Source organism: Puma concolor, chromosome B2 (assembly GCF_028749965.1).
Source record: "Puma concolor isolate L17-30 chromosome B2, mPumCon1.1.hap2, whole genome shotgun sequence".
NCBI classification, from domain to species: domain Eukaryota; kingdom Metazoa; phylum Chordata; class Mammalia; order Carnivora; family Felidae; genus Puma; species Puma concolor.
This window is the reverse complement of record NC_141671.1, coordinates 7,601,184-7,614,850: the sequence shown is the minus strand read 5'-3', so window position 1 is coordinate 7,614,850 and position 13,667 is coordinate 7,601,184. Positions and strand designations below refer to the sequence as shown.

Sequence of the window (13,667 nt, the reverse complement as noted above, 5' to 3'; positions counted from 1 at the left end):
AATGTTGTCCCAGAGGTAATGGTATTAAGGGTGGCTGTTGAATGTTTGAAGAGTGATAAGCCCTAAAAGGAATTAGAATTGCATGTTCCAACTCACCTTCTTTTACATTCTTCAAAAATATCGTGAAAATTGTACCCTAATAGAAACAACGGTTGGTGTTGACACACAGCCTAAACCCGCTTTTGCTCCCCGGCTTATAACTAAGGTGAGGCCGCTTCACTCTAACTGTTCGTTTTCAAAAGCCCCACCCTTTCCTGCAAAGACCACTTAAGGAATTCATTTAGAAGTTGTAGATAGCGGTTAGACTGATTCCTAAGTCTCTTGATTTAATTATGGGAGACCTACGTATGGATGGGTGGGTATAAAGACAGATTTAATAGGGCACTGGTGGATCTCCCTCTTCAAGGAAGTGTTTCTGTTGGGGGCTTCCTTGGACTTGAAGTTGACCAGTTCTTCAAGGATAAATCAGTGTTATGTGACAGGGAGGCACATTTAACTTTAATTAGCATGGGGACCTCATCGTTTCCGCTGTTATGAAGTTTGGACAAATTTCAGAGACCGCCCACCGCTGTTATTAGCCAGTGGCGGTAAGCTCATAAAACATTTTAAAATAAGGCTTTCTCCATTTCCGTTAAGCAACACAAGACAAAGTGAAGAAGGTCTTTTCTGAGGTCTTTTTACTCCCTCTCGCTCAGTAGATTAGAAAAAAGAAATCTTCATGGATGATTCACTCCCAGGACCTTCACTCCATGTCATTTAAAAGGAATTTAGGCCTTTTTCCATCATAGCATTTGGTTACAGACCTGGTCCTGTCCAACATAACATGTGCTTAATAGTACCGATTAACTGACTTGGAAATTGGAGAAAGGTCAGAGTATTTAAAGGAGATAACATTTTCATATTTTTCGGACCTTATTGAAGTTACTCCATATAGATATACTCTTCAAATTTTGGATTACACACACACACACACACACACACACACACTTATTAGCCTCCTGATTTCTGAATTCCATTGATATTCTCCTTTTTGTCTGAGGCTGTTTTAAAAATACTTTGATCTTATGTAAACAACCAAAAAGTATAACTTCTTACAAAGTTCAATAGTTGTTACCGTCCAGCCTATTGGGCTTTTGTGGATAAGTTCATTTTTAGTCCTCTGAATACATCAAATGTGGGAAATGTACCTTACGTTTCTGCTGGAGAAACAGAGACAGGGCACTTGTTACCACATTGTAGGCTGCCGTGTTTGGATGCCTTGGAGGTGTCATGATATCAGACCAGATCGGGCACATTCTGGGTGGTATGGCTGTAGACTGGAAGTCTCATGATAACAGGTAAGTGGCCCTCTATGCAAGGCAGCATTCAGATTTCCACGGAGATCAGTGTTGCGTTCAGAATACCAGCGCCTTTTTTCTTCTTTCCAAGGAACGTTTGCGATACCATTTACAAATGATAAACCCTCTCTGTCGTTTTGATTTGTCTGCTGTTTAAACTCCAACCTCTGTCTTTCATCTTTCTCTTGCCCTAAGATAAATTATTTTGTTACATGAAATGATTGCCCAAGTGGGTCAATTAAGTTCTTAATACAGTTGGTGTTGATTATGATTTTCCTAATGAAAATATCGATGTGAAATCTTCAAGGCAACTTATAAAAGTAAACTCCTTGATGAATTTAAAAGAAAATTCAGGAAAAAGAAGACTATTGATAAACATGTTGGTCGGTTTTATTCTATCAAAACTTAGTTTATCAAATAATAATTTGTCAAATGTCAGTAGGAGAGAATATCAGTTTAGAAAAGGGCGATTTGAGACAGTGTGTTTATGCCTAGATTGTGGATCCATTTTCATGGGGTTTGGCCTTCGTCTCTACAGTCAGAGGGAACATAGGTCCCATGCCTGAGATCAGTAGGTGCTGTGTTCCTGTTATATCCGGGCAGCTATCTGTGTCTACTCAGGGCAGACTGTTATGTGGACCTCGTGCCTGCCTGCTCCTCATTTATGCCCAGGATCTGTGGCTTCAAAACCATCAGTGCAGATGCCGGAACTATAGCCCCAACCCTGAGTGGTGTATTAGGTTGCAGTGACCCACTGTGGGCTCTGTGGCTTCCATTGTGGCTCATTATTTAGGTATGAACACACATTTTTACTCTTTCCATCCTCACCCCCACCGTCCGTTTTTTCTTTGCTTGGTTTTTGTTTTTTGGGTTTTGTTGGACGAACGTAGATATGAATAAAACACAATAGATTTTATTCCTCCTACGATATATTTTTGTTAAATGGAAAAGATCCTCAGATTGGTTTAGTCCCGAGTTTTTCAAGTGTGGCCCTACTGAGATTTTGGACTTTACATTTGGGACAGTAATTCTTGGTGGTTGAGACTGTCCTGTGCATGGTGGAATGTCTAACAGCACCCTGGCCTCTACCCACCAGATGCCAGTGGCACCTACCCCAGTTGTGACAACGCAGAGTGTCTCCAGGCATTGCCAGATGTGCGTTGGGGCCCCCCAAGCACCCCCTGGTTTTGTCCTTGACTCAATGTGTGGTGACCAGGATAGCCTATCACCATCACCTATAATCTCAAGAGCCCCTGAATCGGAATCTGTGTTTTTAGTCAGATTTCCCAGGTGATTTCATACGAACATTATTGTGTGAAAAGTACTGATTATGTTCAGTAAATTTGGGCATATTCACTTCTTAGGCTGAGACAGCACAGTTCCAGAGGTTGAAATGTCATTGTAGCAGATTCCTCAGTCTGCAAGGTGATGTATATATTGGCAAATGTACTTAAAGCAAGCGCAATCGAAATACTTAAGAAAAATGAAAGGGCGTTGACTAAAAAGTCTTCCCCTCCAGTAATTATCAGACCGTCTTAGATTTTGATCCACTTTCTACCATATGATTATAAATGATACTTGGGAAATATTTCTGTATCTCCCAAGCTAATCCATATGGAACGCTAATGATAATGAATACTGTAATTTATCAGGTATACATTATGTACTAAGTGCTCTGCTACGTACTTTGATCCTGATGACAACTCTGTGAGGCATTCGCCTAATTCGACAGATGAAGAATCTAAGACTTCGAGAAATTAAGTACCTTTGTCCCGATCACAGATTTCTCCAAAGTGAAAGGCCCAGTATCCAGGCTCACGTTCTTGGCCATCTTCCTATTCCACTTCACCTTCGAAGGGGAGAAGAAACCATAATGAACATTTTTTTCCAGCTAATTATGCCTATACAACATCCACACAGATTCTCAGCCCCAGGAACGAGCAGGGGGAAAGAATCATTATTTTTCTTTAAGGCTCTCTTTTGTTCTATCTTCTTAGGCAGGGGTCTCATTATACCTTGAGAATGTCTGAGTGTAGCCAACAGCTTGAGGTGAAGAGCAGAACTCCCCATTTCCATCCCTGTGCCCTGATAGAATTAGCTATCAGTGACAACAAAGCCACATGGTACATTGTAAGAGGCATCCTTGGAAAAGATCGGTTTGTCTCTTGTTTTTGAGATTTGCCCACGGAGTGCTAGGAATATGAACTATAGACTGCTTAGCTGGCCCAAGGTTTAATAAGTATACACAAACTGAGAAAGAAAATTACATGTGGCATTTACATGATTTAATTGGAAACTAATACCTCTGATTTTTTTTTAATTTTTTTCCCTTCATTAGAGAACCCCTCTGCTTTTGCTTCTGATCCTTTCTTCAGCTGAACCTCTTCAACTCTATCACCAACCTATTTTTTATTCAACCTATATTCCGTCAGATGGTATTCCCAGCTTCCTTTTATCACCATGGTGACACCATGTGCTTATGCCTTTATTAAAAATTTATCTTAAATAGATCTTCTAGGAACTCGTCTTTTAGGCAATGACAGTTTTTCAGTTTCAAATCCACCCTAATGTCCAGATACTGGGAATTTGTGTGCAAATATTATTCCGCTATTACTATAAAGGGAAATAAAGCAAAATGTTTAAAATTAGCTTCTATTCCTGCTAGTTACTTATGCGTGGAAAAGACATTTTATATGCATTCCATTCTTTCTTTCCAAGTCCACTTGTCACACATTCTTCCTAAAGAAGAACTTTATGTAGGCTTGAATGAGCTTATATGATCATCCATTATTGGCAAATTTTAAACTTTTAAAAGTGTGTCCAGAAATATATCCTATGAAAAAAAATCAGAAATGCTTATTAATAAAGATTGATATGGATCTCGTTGGCCTCATTTAAAAGCTTAAAAAGTACCTATATGTCCAGCAATGACAGAAAGATGAAATAATACTATAGCAGTGTGGTTGAACAATGTGCATTTCTTAAGAATGATATTACAAATAATTCAAATAATTTTAGTGGTGGGAAAAGGATTCTGTGTTATGAAAAAAGATACAAAACTTAGATGTGAGAAGATTTCTTTCTTGATAATTATATCTATAGCTTTTTAGTTAAATATCTTTTGTTATATGTGTATTGATCTAATTACACAATTGAGTAAATGCCAGATGTTAATAATGGCTCTACCTGGTTGAGTAGTTTATGGGTGATTTTTATCTTTCTAAATCTTTTCTCTGTTTTCTGCAGTTTCTTTGGTGAGCATGAAATGCCTTTGAAATCAGAAAAAAAAGGAGTATTTAAATATAAAATTAATTTAATTCTACCTGGATTGCACTAATATGATTAAGAGGTTCCTGGGATTTGCATATTTTTCTTATATTTAAAGAGTCTATTGTTACAGAAACTACTCTTAACCTGGTGCTTTTGTTTTAGAAGAGGGTTTCAAAACAATTATTCCAGATGAAGGACAGAGACTATTGTCTTCACCATGGATAATGAAAAATGAGTTACAAAGAGACAGGAACAAAATCAGGGGACATTGTCCCGAGTGTGTATAAATTAAATAGCTAATTTTCCAAAAGGTCAAATCTGGAGTCTGCAGATGGGTTTGACAATAGAAAAGATTGCAGGGATATTTTTCATTACAATTAAACAAAAATGCACTTAAATAAAGCAGAATGTAAGAAGGTGCTTTTCTGTGTGGATATGATAAATGGGTATTGGGGGGGGGGGATTCTCGAAGGATGATGTTAGGGTAGTAAGAAAAAGGTTCAGAATTTGGCCACCGGAAACATGGGATTCTAGATTTGACTCTGCCATTATGAAGACTTGGACCCATCATTTAATCTCCCTTGACCTCGGTTTCTTCACTCATAGTACATGAAGGGTTTGATGAGATGCTGTCTAAAATCCCTTACGGTTGAGAGTCTGATTAACCCTACTGTGTCCCATGTTCTCGTAGCACACATCAAATTGTGGGAGTTTCATTTCTGAAACTTGGGTCAATGTCCTTGCTGATCCTCGGTGAAAACAACTATGTAGGCATCTCTGGTGATGATAGGAATGCTTTGGTGGCCAGTCAGCTCTGTTATTCTCTCCAACTAAATGAAGCCAAGCAAAGCACACAAAATCTCTTCTTAATTTCCACCAAACAGTGCTTTTTCACTTAGAATGCTATGTACACATGTGGAAATATTTCATCTTTTATAAAATGCTAGTATAAATTTGTGATGAGGGCCAACAAATGGTGACAAGAGCCATTCTCTTTTATGAATACAAGTATCTGTTAAATATATCTGATGTGCACTTGTATATATGAATGCATGTATTAAAAAGATAGTTAATTGTTAAGCCTAGATTAATGTACTTGTTTTTAAAGTAACTTTATTGAAGTACAATTGATATTTAACAAACTGCACATATTTTAAGTATATAATTTGGTAAGTTTGATACACATAATCCCCCACCAAAACCAAATTAGTCATCATAACACTACCCCAAAAAACAATGTCTTGTTTCCCGTTGTAATTCCTCTGCAAACTCGTATGTAGCATGAAGTTTGGTTCAGAGTTATTTTTTGTTCTTTGCAATGTGGATATCCAATTTTTCCAGCACTATTTGTTAAAACGTTGTTCTTCCTGTCCCTTAAAACTTTGTTAAAAAGCATTTGATTCCCTGTGTGGGGTTTATTTCTGAAGTAAACAACTCTGTTTCATTGATATGGTTGTGCCCCTGTATGTTAATTCCACTTTGTCTTGATTCCTATAGTTTTATAATATGTGTTGAAGTTAGTATAAGCCCTTCACATTTGTTCTTCTATTTATCCTAAAGTAGTTTTGGATATTTTAGATCTTTTGAATTTTCATAGAAATGTTAGAGTCAGCTTGTTAATATCTAGAGGGAAGCCTGCTGAGACTTTTATTGGAAGTGCACCGAATGTCTAAATCAGTTTGGGGACATGTGGTAACCTGATGATATTGAGTTTTCTGATCTGTGAACACAGTGCATCTCTCCCATTTATTTAGGTGTTCTTTAATTTCTCTCTGCAAAGTTCTGGATTTCTCAGCATGCAGGTTTTGTATATCTTTTGTCATATTTGTATTTAAATCTTTCCTATTTTTGACATTTATATAAATAGTATTGCCTGTTTCAGTTTCACTTTCTGAGTATTTATTACCAGTCTATAAAATTACAATAGTTTGTTTTTGTTTTTGTTTTAGTATTGAACTTGGATCTCATGATCCTGTTAAACCCGATTTTTAGTTCTAGATTTTTGTGGGTAGATTTCGTAGGATTTTCTATATAGATGGTCATGTCATCTGGAATTAGTGGTAGTTTAACTTCTACATTTCCAATCTGGATGACTTTTATTTATTTTTTCTTATCTTATTGCACTGGCTTAAACCTCCGGTAAAATGATGAGTTCATGTGGTGACAGCAGATGTCATTTCTTTGTTAATATTTTAGGTGGAGAGCACTAAGTATTTCACCACTAAGTGTGATGTCGACTGCACATTTTTTGTAGATATTATCATGTTGAAGTTTTCTTCTGGTGCAACTTTCCTGAGAGGTGTTTGTTTGTTTGGTTGGTTTTTTAAACCAGGAATGGATTTGAGTTTTGTCAATGTTTTTTTCTGCATCTATTGCAATGTGTGTGTGTTCATCAGTTAATGTGGTGAATGACATTGATTTTTTTTAATGTTAAACCAGACATATGCTGGGATAAACTCCACTTAGTTATAATGCATTATCTTAAAAAATAGATAGATATAGATAGATAGATAGATAGATAGATAGATGGATTTGATTTGCTATAGGGTTAAACACTTTTTGCATTTGTGTTCTCTTGGGATACTGGTCTGAGGTTTTTTATTCTTGTAATGTATTTGATTTTGGATCCAGAGTGATGCTGTTATCACAAAATCAGTTGAGATGTATGTTTTATTTCTTCCCTCAGTGTCTGAAAGAACTGACTACTAAAAATCCATGTGGATGGAGTTTTCTTTGTGGGAAGATTTGAAGTTAACAAATTTAATTTCTTAATAGATACAGTGCTGTACAGGCTGTTTCTTCTTCTGTGACCTTGAGTAGCTTGTGTCTTAAGGCATTTGTCCATTTCATCTAGTTCTCAAACTTACAGGCATAAAGTTTATAATATTTTTATTAGGCGTTCCAGTTATCAGTTCATTACCTCTCAGCTTAAAATCTACTCTTCTTTACCTGCTCTGTGAGCTTTAAATATTTCTCCTTTGCAGCAGTTGTGATAATAAGCTTTGTTGAAAGAAGGCACTGGAGGGCATTATGGAGGAGTGAAGTTTCTTCCTGGTTCCTGTTGGGAGTCCATGCTCCATGTATATTTTCCCATTTTTGCAGTGAGGGCTTTTGAGCAAAGAATTCTGGCACCTGAGTTAAAGGATGATTGAATAGAACTATAAAGATAGAGATATCCGGGGAGAGATAGCGATTTATCTCCGGAGAGCTATTTGTTTACATTTGTTTATACTCCAGGTGGTTATATAGAAGGGAGAGAGGAGGGGATCTCCAGAGAGGATTTGTTTATATTCTGGAGCAAAGGTCTTTCTAAAGGGGAGGATGGCTCGTCTGCCAGCAGCCCCGTATACGCTTTGAGTTTGTTCATTTTCGAGTTCTTCTCTTGTGGGGCAAAGCCCCTTTCTGTGCACAGGGTGCGTGTGTACAGGGCATCGCGGTGCATTTTCCTTTGGACATTTGGGACAGTTTGCACATGTGGAAATAGAGCACGGGATGCTCCGCTGCATCGCCGTGCGGGGGAACGGAGGCACGAGGAAGGGACGCCCCGTTCTGTATGTAAAAGGTCTATCCCGCGAAGAAGACACTTCCCATGCTCACACGTGCACGCCCCCGCCCCAATGTACTTGTGTATACGCGCACGTACACATACGGAGACATCTGTGGCAGGCTGGCTCGTCAGCCTGCAGGTCTGGTAACATTTCAGCTCGCTTGCAGCTGCAGACGTCACAGTTCCAGCGTGCTGTGCTGCGTCTGTGCCCCTGCTGCGCGGTTGTCAGCCTCGTGTCGCCCCCGCCGCTGTGCGCACTCACTGTGGTGCTGCTGACACGGGCACCATATGCTCCGGGTGTCACTCAGCCTTTTTGATCCACGGGGTCCCAGCGCTCCAACCTCCTCTGCACAAGCTTCCCCCCTCCCCCCCCCCCCCCCCCCCCCCGCCCGCCCCAGCCTCTTCCCGTGTGTATTCCGCGGGGTCATTCTCCACAGCCTTCCTGACATAGACACTGCGTATCCCAGCTTTTTTTTTTTCTGCATCTATTGAAATTGTGTGTGCGTGTGTGTGTGTGTGTGTTCATCAGTTAATACGTGAATGACCTTGATTTTTTTTTTTAAGTTTATTTTGAGAGAAAGTACAAGTGGGAGAGGGGCAAAGAGGGGGAGAGCGAAAATCAGCACTGTCAGCGCAAAGCCCCACGCAGGGCTTGAACTCCTGAACCATGAGATCATGACCTGAGCGGAAATCAAGAGCCAGAGAGAGGTTCAACCGACTGAGCCGCCCAGGCGCCCTTGACTTTGATTTTTAATGTTCAACCAGACTGATATTCTGGGATAAACTCCACTTAATTTAGCACCCCACGCCTTCGGTGAGTGCACCCCCAACACCTTGACTCCTTTTGTACTCTCATTCACCAGCATCGTTTCACCTGCAACTGTGAGACTGTGGTTGGTCATTCCCTCCCTCCTTCCTTCCTTCTCCTTAGCATCTCTGGCTTAGGTAACCCAGTTATCTTCTCTGTCATGGGGTGGTCGGTAAGACCGACTTTCCTTTTTTAAAAAAAAATTTTTTAAACGTTTATTTGTTTTTGAGACAGAGACAGAGCATGAATGGGGGAGGATCAGAGAGAGAGGGAGACACAGAATCTGAAACAGGCTCCAGGCTCTGAGCTGTCAGCGCAGAGCCTGACGCGGGGCTCGAACTCACAGACCGCTAGATCATGACCTGAGCCCAAGTCGGACGCTTAACTGACCGAGCCACCCAGGCGCCCCAAGACCGACTTTCCAATAAGGTCTGTATTCAGGCTTGAAGAAGGCGTGGTTTCCAAGTTTATCCCTCCTTGAATACTCTTCCTCCAACTTACTTTTGTTTTTGTAGAGTTTTCCTTACATCTCTCTCATTGCCCTTCATTATATTCCTTTTTAGAGTTAGGCAGCTTTTATTTATGAAAGACTCTTAAATTAGTTGTCCCATGCCATTAATTCGTATAAAGTACAGTGACCCTGCAGGGCCATAGGGAGAAGAGCTCACAAAACTCAGTCATTAATTATTATTTATATCAGAACTTCTCTGTTCGACTGTGTGTTTTCTGTGCCCTGGTTAGATTTGGACTGATATTTGACTTATAAAAACAAAATTGTAACTGACATACAATAAATATATTTTTTTAAGTTTTGTGTATTTATTTTGAAGGGGGGAGAGAACAAGGGAGGGGGCAGAGAGAGAGGGAAAGAGAGAATCCCAAGCAGGCTCCACACAGGCAGTGCAGAGCCCAACACGGGACTTGAACCCACAAACTGTGAGATCATGACCTGAGCCGCAATAAGAGTTGGCACTTAACTGAGCCATCCAGGTGCCCCCGACCCCAAATATTTTTTAATGTCAAATTTAGGAATCACAGAGAAGCTGGGCCAGTGGTACGTTTAGTTTGGATTCGTCGTATCGGTTTATGTGATTCCCTTTCTTGTATAGTTAAGTCAGTGGTGGTCACCTTGCTTTAGGAATGACTTCTGGGATTACTTCTGTGTACCTGTTGTCACCTGCTTCTCAGTGGGAAGTATCAAAGCCATGTGAACATGTACTGTGGCAGTAAGCCTGGACCTATGTGGCTACTGGAGGAAAAAATACGGTTTACAATATATAAATGTGGAGATCCAGGACCTTGTCTGCACAAAATTGTTCTAAATTCCATATTCATGTGTGCAAGGACCTGATACAGGTTTTCCCAACTTACTAGCAAAACTTTAAATTACTGATAATGCATCAAAAAGCAAAAAGGGTCCTTTCTGAACTATTAATAGAAAATAACATTTTATTAACCATGTTCAAGTAGAGACTAAATTAGCTATCTAACATCTTTACAACAGGGAATCAAAGAGGTTGGGACCAAAAAAAAAAAAAAATGTAGGCAAAACTTACTGCGGTTACCACAGAGTCTGACAGGTTATTAATACAAATGTTTGTTTTCCTTGAGTTTATTATGTTTGTGGTATTGGTCAGCTTTTACATTTTGAAATCTGTTGCATTTTACTGGTTTCGTTTCAACGGTTTATGTTTATACCTAATTTTATATCCACCATTTTGTATTTTTCTCTTAAAGTAGGAACCCCGAGGGGCGCCTGGGTGGCGCAGTCGGTTAAGCGTCCGACTTCAGCCAGGTCACGATCTCGCGGTCCGCGAGTTCGAGCCCCGCGTCGGGCTCTGGCCTGATGGCTCAGAGCCTGGAGCCTGTTTCCGATTCTGTGTCTCCCTCTCTCTCTGCCCCTCCCCCATTCATGCTCTGTCTCTCTCTGTCCCAAAAATAAATAAACGTTGAAAAAAAAAAAATTAAAAAAAAAAAAAAAAAGTAGGAACCCCGAAACGTATGAGCTTCTAGTCTCACATGAACTGTGTCCGTCCTTGCCTCCGAATCTTGTTTTACTTGGTCATGTCCTAGCAAGTGAATTACCCAGTGCGTGGTATTGTTCATGATATTAGAGACTATGTAGAGATTTTGAATATAAATATTGATGATGATGGTGTCAGGGCTGGCCATGTTGACCATAATAGCAGTGATGATAATGAATGGCTTTTTCTTTGAATCACAGATCAAACTAAATCCATTAACCACCTTTTGTAGAGACACATCAAAGATTTCTTTTTGTTTGCTCAGAATTCTACCTACTGCAATTTAAACGTACTTGGTCTTTGTCCTCACTCAACAGTGAGAACCTCTGGTCAGCATTTGCTGTGTATCTCTTGATGTGGTTGAGGTCTATATTTCATCAACCCAAAATCAGAGCACACAATTTTCCCCTGGTTATACATTTATGGTATTAAACAATATAGTATTTCAAGCTTTATGAAAACATCTGGTTAATTTATATTTGCTCATATACTTAAAGAATTGCCTTTAGTATAGAAAACACATGAGAATTAAGTACGTACTTCACATACATATCAAAGTACATGAAAATTGTACCGGAAAATTGGGGACAATGTTATTTAGAATGATATTTGTCTAGTCTTCGATAATTATGTTTTCAGGTGTGTTTTTCCATTTAAGGGTTAGCATTGAGATTCGTGGCTTCAGACATATTTTAGGCTCAAGACAAAGGCTAGACATTCTTTTGTGTATTAGGCCTTGAGAATTATTCAACACAGCATAGAAGTCAACTCCTAAGTATGCTGTTATCATATTTAATTTATGACAGTGTATTGTTTTTAGATGTCTATCTTGCTTTTTTTCTTCATGTGTATCTTCCTACTTTGAATAGACTCCTTCTTGTCTCTCCCTTTGTCATTTTTTTTTTTTTTTCAGTCAGATTGCTCAATCTGAAAACAAAGAGCTCTTTGGTAATACACTAGAAAAAAGGGTTAAAGGATGGTTTCAAACAAATTCAAGAAAGAATGATCCAGTTTCCGCTTGGAGAAGGACACACGAGCAGAATCCAGTGGGGCTGTGGGACCTGGGGAGGAAATTGTGAGTACTTGCTCTTGATTGAGTATCATTATCCTCCTGTTGTCTAGGAAGATGATTGTTATAATTAGCAACAAATGTCATGGGGAACTATAATTTACTTTACCCTGTAGCAACTGATAGTTTACCTTTTTCAGTGCCTTTTTCTACCTAGCCACCAGGTCACTCTCTTCTCCCCACCCCTCTATAACAATAAAATATAGACTAAAATATATTTGTCTTACAGTCTTACATATTGATGTACACTTATAGCAATAATCTGACTATAAATTTTTTATAAGTAGTTGAATGGACACCCACCCAAATTTTAGACTCTTTTCTAGTTAAAATTCCTACAAGAAATGAGAAATCATGAGTTTGCATAATAGGTACACAGGAGGGGTTGTTAGAGATATTTTAGGACTCTGCCTCATTAATTTTATTACTAAGTGTACCATAAAGGGATGTTACTTATGGTGTTGAACAGTGCTTTTTAAACAGAATTTTAATATCTTTTGGATTTTATTTGTGGTGTACTTTTTCAATTTCATTTTGAACTTATTATGGTTATCCAATAGAGTTATATGTAACTCTCGAGTTAAATTTTAAAAACAGAATGCAAAGCACCATAGTTTATAAAGCATCATATAATTAGTTGTGAAGAATATTGAGCGAGCATGAACCCGTGCTAGGTATTTACTATATGAGAGTCATAATTGTTCAGTTGTCTTTAAATGAAAATAACTCAAGTGATCTTTTGAAACGTGTCACTATTTGGGACTTCATACCCTATCCAGGTGAACAAGCCCCAGTGTGTATTTTTAAAAAGCACAGAATATTATATTTAGAATAGTAATGAAATGAAAGAAGTCATTGAAATAAATACATAGTGGATAAATCTAGGCCAAAGATAAGAGCTTTCCACACCGAGGAGGGATGTGAATAATGTCTCATAACGATATATTTTTATCTGAGTGTGGCATTTTACAGGAGTCCCCCCATTATCTGCACTTTGACTTTCTGCAGTTTCAATTACTGGTGGTCAACCAAGACCCGGAAACAGATGATCCTCCTGGCAAACCGTCGGAAGATCAGTAGCAGCCTGACGCTGTGTCACAATGCCTACGTCATTCACCTCATTTCATCGCGTCATGTAAACATCTTATCATCTCCCATCATCACAAGAAGGTGAGTACAGTATAATATATTTTGGGACAGAGATCACATTCACTTAACTTTATGGCGTATTGTTGTAATTGTTTTATTTCATTAGTCACCATTATTATCGTGTCTAACTTAGAAAGTAAACTTAGGGGCGCCTGGGTGGCGCAGTCGGTTAAGCATCCGACTTCAGCCAGGTCACGATCTCGCGGTCCGTGAGTTCGAGCCCCACGTCGGGCTCTGGGCTGATGGCTCAGAGCCTGGAGCCTGTTTCCAATTCTGTGTCTCCCTCTCTCTCTGCCCCTCCCCCGTTCATGCTCTGTCTCTCTCTGTCCCAAAAATAAATAAACGTTGAAAAAAAAAAAATTAAAAAAAAAAAAGAAAGTAAACTTGACCATAGGTGTGTATATATAGAAAAAAGTGTATGTAGGGTTTGGTATTATCTGTTGTTTCAGGCATCTGCTGGGGT

General features: G+C 39.1%; 1 long non-coding RNA gene across 3 annotated transcripts in view; it reads left to right on the top strand.

The window, feature by feature from the left end:
* The window catches only part of LOC147580699 (uncharacterized), a 47,542-nt gene extending 34,266 nt beyond the window's left edge, over nucleotides 1-13,276 (top strand). For 2 of the 3 annotated variants that reach the window (XR_015251024.1, XR_015251023.1), the window contains exons 2-3: nucleotides 11,900-12,061; nucleotides 13,064-13,271. This is a non-coding gene — a long non-coding RNA (uncharacterized LOC147580699). Of the gene's footprint in view, nucleotides 1-11,899; nucleotides 12,062-13,063 lie in introns of all 3 variants that reach the window. The other variant, XR_015251022.1, reaches the window with a different exon arrangement.
* Nucleotides 13,277-13,667: the final 391 nt, after the last annotated feature.